This window comes from Cupressus sempervirens, chromosome 4, assembly GCF_028749045.1.
Source record: "Cupressus sempervirens isolate cs-2001-9-10 chromosome 4, ASM2874904v1, whole genome shotgun sequence".
Taxonomy (NCBI): Eukaryota; Viridiplantae; Streptophyta; class Pinopsida; order Cupressales; family Cupressaceae; genus Cupressus; species Cupressus sempervirens.
In genome coordinates, this window is record NC_143121.1 from 114,593,640 (window position 1) to 114,601,099 (window position 7,460).

Here is a 7,460-nt window from a genome sequence, read left to right on the forward strand (position 1 = left end):
GAGCCAGAGTTTCAAGGATTTTCAATGTTTTGATTTCCTCATTAAGGGTTAGGGTTTCTTGCAGCCCTCAATTTCGTACCTTCCAGGTCCTCTTTTCTGACTCCATGGGCCAATGGATCATTCTCAGGCACTGGTCATGCATTGAGTAGGCTCATGCCCCCTGCGAGTCACCAGAAGTGTTACCTCATGTTACCTGCCAAAGATTTAAATTTGAATGCATGGCTTATTCAATGGTTAGTCTCATATTAGTATTTTAATGCTATGACCCGCGAGTTTTCTGGCCGTCAGATCTAAGCGATACCGACAGTTGGCATCATCACGCTATAAAGGAAATGCATGATATTTATGATAGCGCGATGACGCCCTGTTGACATGTTGCAGGGGTGGGTCTGGCATTTGGCAGGTCGGGAAGTACTTTAACGCCCTTGGCACCATGTCGCTATTGCATATCGGCCAAAAAATCTCCATAGCGACATAGCGCCCGACGGAGATATTCACGACGACGAGTTCCAATGATCGACAGAGTCAAGCGTCATGGCGACAAATCAAAAGAAACCACATGTGACCAGGTCAGAGTTTCTGTCAGCACGGCTAACACTGTCGGGGTTTATGATCACCACCATCAGATCAGCTCAGATCAACGGTAAGTGCCATCGCGCTATAGAGGAGTTGCACGAAGGTTATGATGGCGACATAGCACCTTAGTGACACGTGTCAGGTGGGGCCATGTCGTAAGGTGATGCCAGGTGTGCCGACATGGAGGGAAGAAGCACGAGGTACGATGAGTCCTCACGATCATTGGATTGGGTTGCATCGATGGATGGCACCATCTCACCATGGCAAAGCTGTAGGGTTTTTAGCATAGTGACTTGGTGCCCTTTCGCCATGTGTCGGTGGGGTCAAGTCTCGCCAGGATGCATCGCTGAGGTGGTGCCAAACAGGATGGGCCCAGCTGCGGATTGGAAGGTCCACGACGAATCAAGAATTTCCACACATGCTAGGCCAGGGCATGGACATGTCATGGGACCAGCTTCTTGATGTGACCAACACGTTGCAAGGGTGAGTTCTACACCGTCAGATCTATGGAGATCAACGGCAGGCACTATCTCGCCATGGAGAAGTCGTGCAAATTTTATGATAGTGAGTTATCGCCCGTGCGCCGCGTGTCCTTGTGGGCCCAAATTTGGAAGTGCAGTAAGTAAGACGGTTAACGGATGGCGATCATTGCGATCATTGCAGTCAATGTAGTGGTTAGCGCGCGGTTGCGATTAGATGGTAAAGGTGGTGCAGTCAAGTTGAAACCCTTAGGTGCTATGGCGCTATCAAGATCTTCAAAGACTTTTTCGATAGCGACATAGCGCCCAGTTGCACGAAAAGGGTGGTAAGTGCCCATTCAAACGTAAAGGGACTGCCAGGGTGGCGAGATCGAAGGTGTGATTGGCTTGCATGGCCCAGTTGGGTCATCGAGCTTGTTGATTGATCGATTCGATGGATGCACGAATCATGAATGATGAGAAATTAGGGTTTTGCCACAAATCCGATGGTGGGATTAATTTCCACCAACTCAGAATGAATGCCAAGTGCAAAAAGACACTCCATCCATCCGGTTGATCCATCTACCATGTCAGGGAATGTTGCGGCACCATTCCTGTCTTCTCCAGGCTCTTTCTCAAAGGGATATTAGATTTCTTGGTATGCATGCCATGTTCAATCATATCTTTGATTGGATTCTCGGGATGGAAAGTTAATGCCAGTAGGTGAGAAGTGAATGTAATGCAGAAATCTTTAGTTATGCCTAATCTATAAAGGCAATTTGGTGATCTGTTCTTAGGGTCGACTCTTCCTGATTTTCTCTGCTATTGCTTGCGGACTTGCAGTGTAAAAATCCCTTTGTCTCTGAGCTAGATAAGCATCCTGTATCATCTCTTTCAGCCATCAATGTATATGTGCATCATTTTGCCTCTCATTGATGTATTGTTGAGATCAGTGGTTCGCATACTGTATCTACCTTTGACCTATCAGATAATATATAAGTGAAATCTTCTTTTCCTGGTGTTATCTTGTTTGGTTCCCTGATCTGTATGTGGTTGTTGATCAATATAAGTCTAGATGTGTATGACTTTTTGGATGTTACCCTAGTTCTGTAGTGCATATATGGGCAAAAATGAGTCTGAACACTCTGTTTTGGTGCATCACCACCTTAGATTAGACTAGGTAGATTTGCTTTAGTGCTCTCTTTCTCCCTTTTCCTTTTGAGAATAGATAGGTGCGCCCTGATAGTAAGAGGAAACCGGCCTTCTCCGGAGACTCAACCTTGCAGTTCAAGTCCCACAGCTTGGAGGTTGTTTCCATGTTTCACTAGGTTGTCCTCGTGCATAGGCCTTGGACAAGGGTGCAAACCTAAGTGACAACAGGTCCTATTGCACTACAAATGCGAGAGATTCGACTAGAGCCGATCCAGTTGAAGACTCAGATGACACATACTATGGTTGGGAAATGGTGCTAAATTCTCATATGTCGAATCCGGATCGATGAAACCTCAATGATTTTAAATTCTCATATGTTGACGACATCGTCAGAATTTTGATTGACAACCATTCTTTTTCCTACATAAAAAGCAATGGTAACGATTAATACTAGTGCTTGTACCCTGTTAGGGTCCAAGAGTACAGCCGATAGGCATTGCTATTGCAATGTGCAATGGACACATGGTTCCAATTTGTATGAAGATTTTGCTTCATTGAACCCTGCTGTTATAGGTGATTAAGTTACTAAAATAGTCCGTGTGACTTTGAGTTTTTTTTGATAACTGTGATATGGAAGCAATTATGTACTCTTCGAAATATTATGTTCACCAGTGGAAGCTCACAAATATCTAAAATGTGCTAACTATTTTATTTTTCTTCATTTTGGCACAAGATGGCATTCCAAATAACGTCTTTCTCCAATGAAACCCATTTGAATGTGTTAGAAGTTTCTCAGTTGTCAAAATCCTTTTCTCCCTCGATTTCTAGTTCATTTTGTTATAGATTTGATTGAAATGAAATGACGGATCCAATGAAAATGCCCATTAATTTAAATAAATCTTATTGGTTGTATATTTCAAACTCTCTTATTTTGAATTGATAATCAGTTAAATAAGTAGTAGGGGAAGCAGCCACCAGTATCATAACAGCAGACGTTTGATATTCTAAAAGGATTTTTAAAAACCAAAAATAAAGTATAATACATTATGTTCAGAGGAATTGTGGCATTGAAATTTTTTCCAACTAAATAACAAGAATGTGCAATAGTTCGTAGATTGATGGGCTGAGTTAATCAAGAAGCCATAACAAAATGAGTATACCATAACTTGGCCTTTTCAATATCTGCAGTGCTCTCATGAATCAAGATGTACTATTGACCAAACGAAACAACAAACACTGCTGATCTCCAATGACCTGTAATCAAATTCAAACACTCTTAAATAGATTCAAACATTATGATTACTATAATAGTTCTTCAAAACTCAAGTGAAAAGAAAATGTTGTAAATATTATTTCTAAAAACATTTACTATCATGTAGTGATTAAAATGAGACTATACATATCTTACACAGATCCTTCTTTTTGCTGTTCAAGCAAACAATTCACAAAAGATTTATGAAGTTCTTGCAGAGTTTGCAATGAAGCGAACGTACTAGATGAAAGCAATGTAGGTTAGCAAGACAAGCAGTACCAGCATATAGGAAGGTCTATTTGAATAAAACTATTTCTTCTTACAATGTTAACGACTCTCTTAAAGCATCAAAACCATGACTGTAAGTCTAAACTTTACACTAAGTATACCATAAAAGATGTACTATTGACCAAACTTTGGTAATTAGTTAAAATTTTAAAATAATTGTATTTTCAATTTGATATACTTGATAATGTGTCTTCTCACCTTCAACACAACAACAATCACCTCTGATCTCCAATAACTTGTAATCAGATTCAAACACAAGTTAGTTTTATATTAATATTTGAAATAGATTCAGAAATTATGATTACAATTCTTGGCTTTTACTTTCTGTCTACCAACACGTCCAGTTCGCTTTTAGTGATGAATGGATTCTTCTCGTGGCCCTTGAAAGTGCAAAAGAAACAAATCACGAGTAATGATTTCTAGCAGTAGTCCTATCAAAGCTTTGAGGTTGGAAAGTAATGTAGGTTAGGGAGACAAGCAGTACTAGTATATAGGAAGGTTTGTTCGAATTACTTGTGCAACAAAGTTGGTGTAGGCGCCGTTCTTCATTCTTTCTGATATTGGTGAATGGGTTATTCTGCATCTTTTTGTATCTATCAAAAGAAAAAGCTAGGTCAATCTGAAGTCCTTGAATTGATTTGACTCGTGGCATTGTTGTGAATGTTAGGCCCTGTCGTTCTGTCTTTCCAATATCAATTGTCACTTTGTCTAGTGTGAGACCCTGAGATTTGTGAATTGTGGTGGCCCATGCCATAGTGATAGGTATCTGTCTTCTGTTTCCTAGTGACATTGGTGTTATTGGAACGCATTTTGGATCTGCTAGATCCCATACTAGTCTAGTATAATTGTCAATCCTGGCTATTACATACATAGGAATGTCAGGCGGCTTGGAGCCAGGGCTGTAGACAATTTTGATAATGTTGCCAAGTGCTCCATTGACAAGTCCTATCTGTGTCCATATATATACTATGAGCATAATTCGTTCACCCTTACATAGAAGCACATTTTTTTGGAGTTGTTCTTCATCTGATTGATCTTTTTGATTGCTATGGAAATTTGTTGCAGTACTTATGGCGACTGGGTGGTTGAGTTGTTTCAACATGCTTCGATTGTGTGCAGTTACAATATCATTTGTAGCAAAGATGTGGAGTAAGTTGTCAAACTCTTTGCTTTCTTCAACTGGTAGCTGATGTTTTGATTGTGTCATTAGTAGTTCCCAATCTTGTTGTGTTGGTTTTGCATCTTGCATATTGGTCAATGCTTCTTTGAATTGTATTTCTGCAGGGCCTTCACCTCTTTGGCAGAATATGGTCTGCAGTGTTACGACAGTTCTGAATTGTCTCCAAATTGCAAGAGCATCTGAGTGTGACGCATACAAGGGATTTTCTAATATTGGGGGTAGTTGTGCAAGGTTGCCAGTTAGGATGATGGATCTTCCTCCAAAATGTGTTGATTGGTCATTAGGAAAAGCTTCACGTAGTCTGTTGTCGATCTTTAGTAGTAGTTTTGGACCAACGAAACTCATCTCATCAATTAGGATATATTTGATATACCGCATGGCCTCTTGGAATATTGTCAGTCCTTGGCCATTAAGTGGGTGCATGTCTCTTATGGGGATTTTGAGGGCTGAATGGATAGTGGTTGCATTGATGTTAAATGCAGCTACTCCCGTTGGGGAAAGTATCAAAATTTGTTGTTGTTGCGGTTGAGCATTATCCCTTAGTGCATGGCATATGCATTTTATTAGGTGTGATTTTCCAGTTCCTACTATACCTTGGATTATCATGCATAGGGGCTAGATGAATTGGCTTTTGCTGTGTTGCATAATTATATTGAGAGCCTGGTCTTGGTCGAGGGATAATTTGTAAATGGGTGCACTGTCTTGATTGGTAACATCTGTGCTTGTGCAGAGTTTGTTCAAGGCTATGAATTTTGATGCACAATCATGTAGATTTAGTGGTATAGTATGTTCTTCCCAATTTTAATTCATATCAAATTTGCGTCTACCAAGCATCTGCATATCATCAACATCGTTATAATTCATGTGGCCCATGCATGACAATAGTTCCCATTCCTGCATTTCTATATTCTCTAATGAAGTTGTCTCATCGTTGTTGTCTTCTTGGTTATTAGCCTCAGAGGTGGATGTAGTGGTGTGGGGTACATGCCATACGGTATATCCATTTGAACTTAAGTGGTACCAATTTGCAATAATTACATCTTCTGTAAGTTCGATGTCTTGTTCAATGTTTCTGAAGTGCTTGTACAATAGCAATTCACTTCAACAGAATGTTTGGAATTGTTTAGAGTCACTAGTTGGAATGCTGTAAAATTTTGGGTATATAGTAACGATGGCTCTATCTTTCCTTGTTTTCCATTTGTCCCTTTGTCGTTGTGCTGCATACGAGAATGACCTGGCAGACTCAATTAGTGATATTGCTTCCATTTCATTAGGTCGGTTCATGTATGTCTATAAGTAACTATTTTGTATGTGTGTTCTATTTCTTTCCTGAGTAAACTAGTGTAGTATCTTGCGTCCTACATTGAGGTTGGTAAATGCTCTATTGCACATGACCAGAGGAAAATTTTGTAGCATGTGGGATGTCTCTTGAGCACTTATATCACGTTCCACTACAAGTTCCATCATAAACTTGCGGTATGCTTTCATGGCCGGTTCTTCTAACTGACTGCTTGTACATATTCTAGTTAGCATGTCTTTGCAAGTCTCTGATGTTTTTTCTGCTTTTGCTGCATGTTTGGATATGTATTTTAGAACTTGGTTCTTTGATGTCATAGCTTGGAAATCGATGTTTGCTTGCCATATTGATAACATTTTAGGATTGTGTACATTGAGCCTATCATCATTTCTTGCAGGTGCGTATTGCTTTTTACCTGACTCATCACATGTTAGTGTCGAGTAAGGTTGCTCCTTCCAAGGGGCTTTATAGCGGCACTCCTTTGTTTGGCCTTTTCTTCGTAAGCAGGCCCCATCTTTACATTTAGTGTGTCTTTGTACTCGATTGAGAATTTCTATGTAATCAACATACCCATTTGTAGCAAGGATGTTGTTGGTGTCTAGTAGGCATGGGTCGTCACTAGGACACCGATGAACTATATTGCTCCTTTCATTTACATCACGTGGGTTTCACGCAGTGATATATACATCAAAGAACTCGCGTGCTTGTTCTATGGCCACGTTGTTCTGCCAGTCTATGTTTATCATATCTGGGGCATTTTCAAGCCAGATGAATCCATGTACATGTGTTGTGCCTTGACTTTTCCATTCATATCTGTACCAGTATTCTTTTACTTTAAATAGTTTTTCAATCACTTCCTCACAGAAAATTGTGAAGCATTGGTGTAGGTACAATGATGTTAGGTGTGGGTTGTTGATTACATTCTCCAACCGTTGACATCCTGTATGCTGGGACATGTTGCTATCTCTAGAAAGGATCTTTTGTAAATCTGGTCATTTTGTATCAGCAGCACTGAGTGTGAAGAAGAGAGTAGGAGGACCAAGTTGATGAATCATGTTTGAGAGTTCTTTACGCCTTGTGCTCCAGTATGGTCTCGTTCCTCTCATCGTGCCCCCATAGTGCAAAAGCTCCTTAGCCAGTTGGGTGTCAGGAAGGGTATTCATATGGGCTCGTAGATCATCCATGCTTAGTGGAATACTCTTTTCAGCATTTTTCTTTACGAATATTGTTGCTAAGCTTTGGTTGCGATGTCTCATC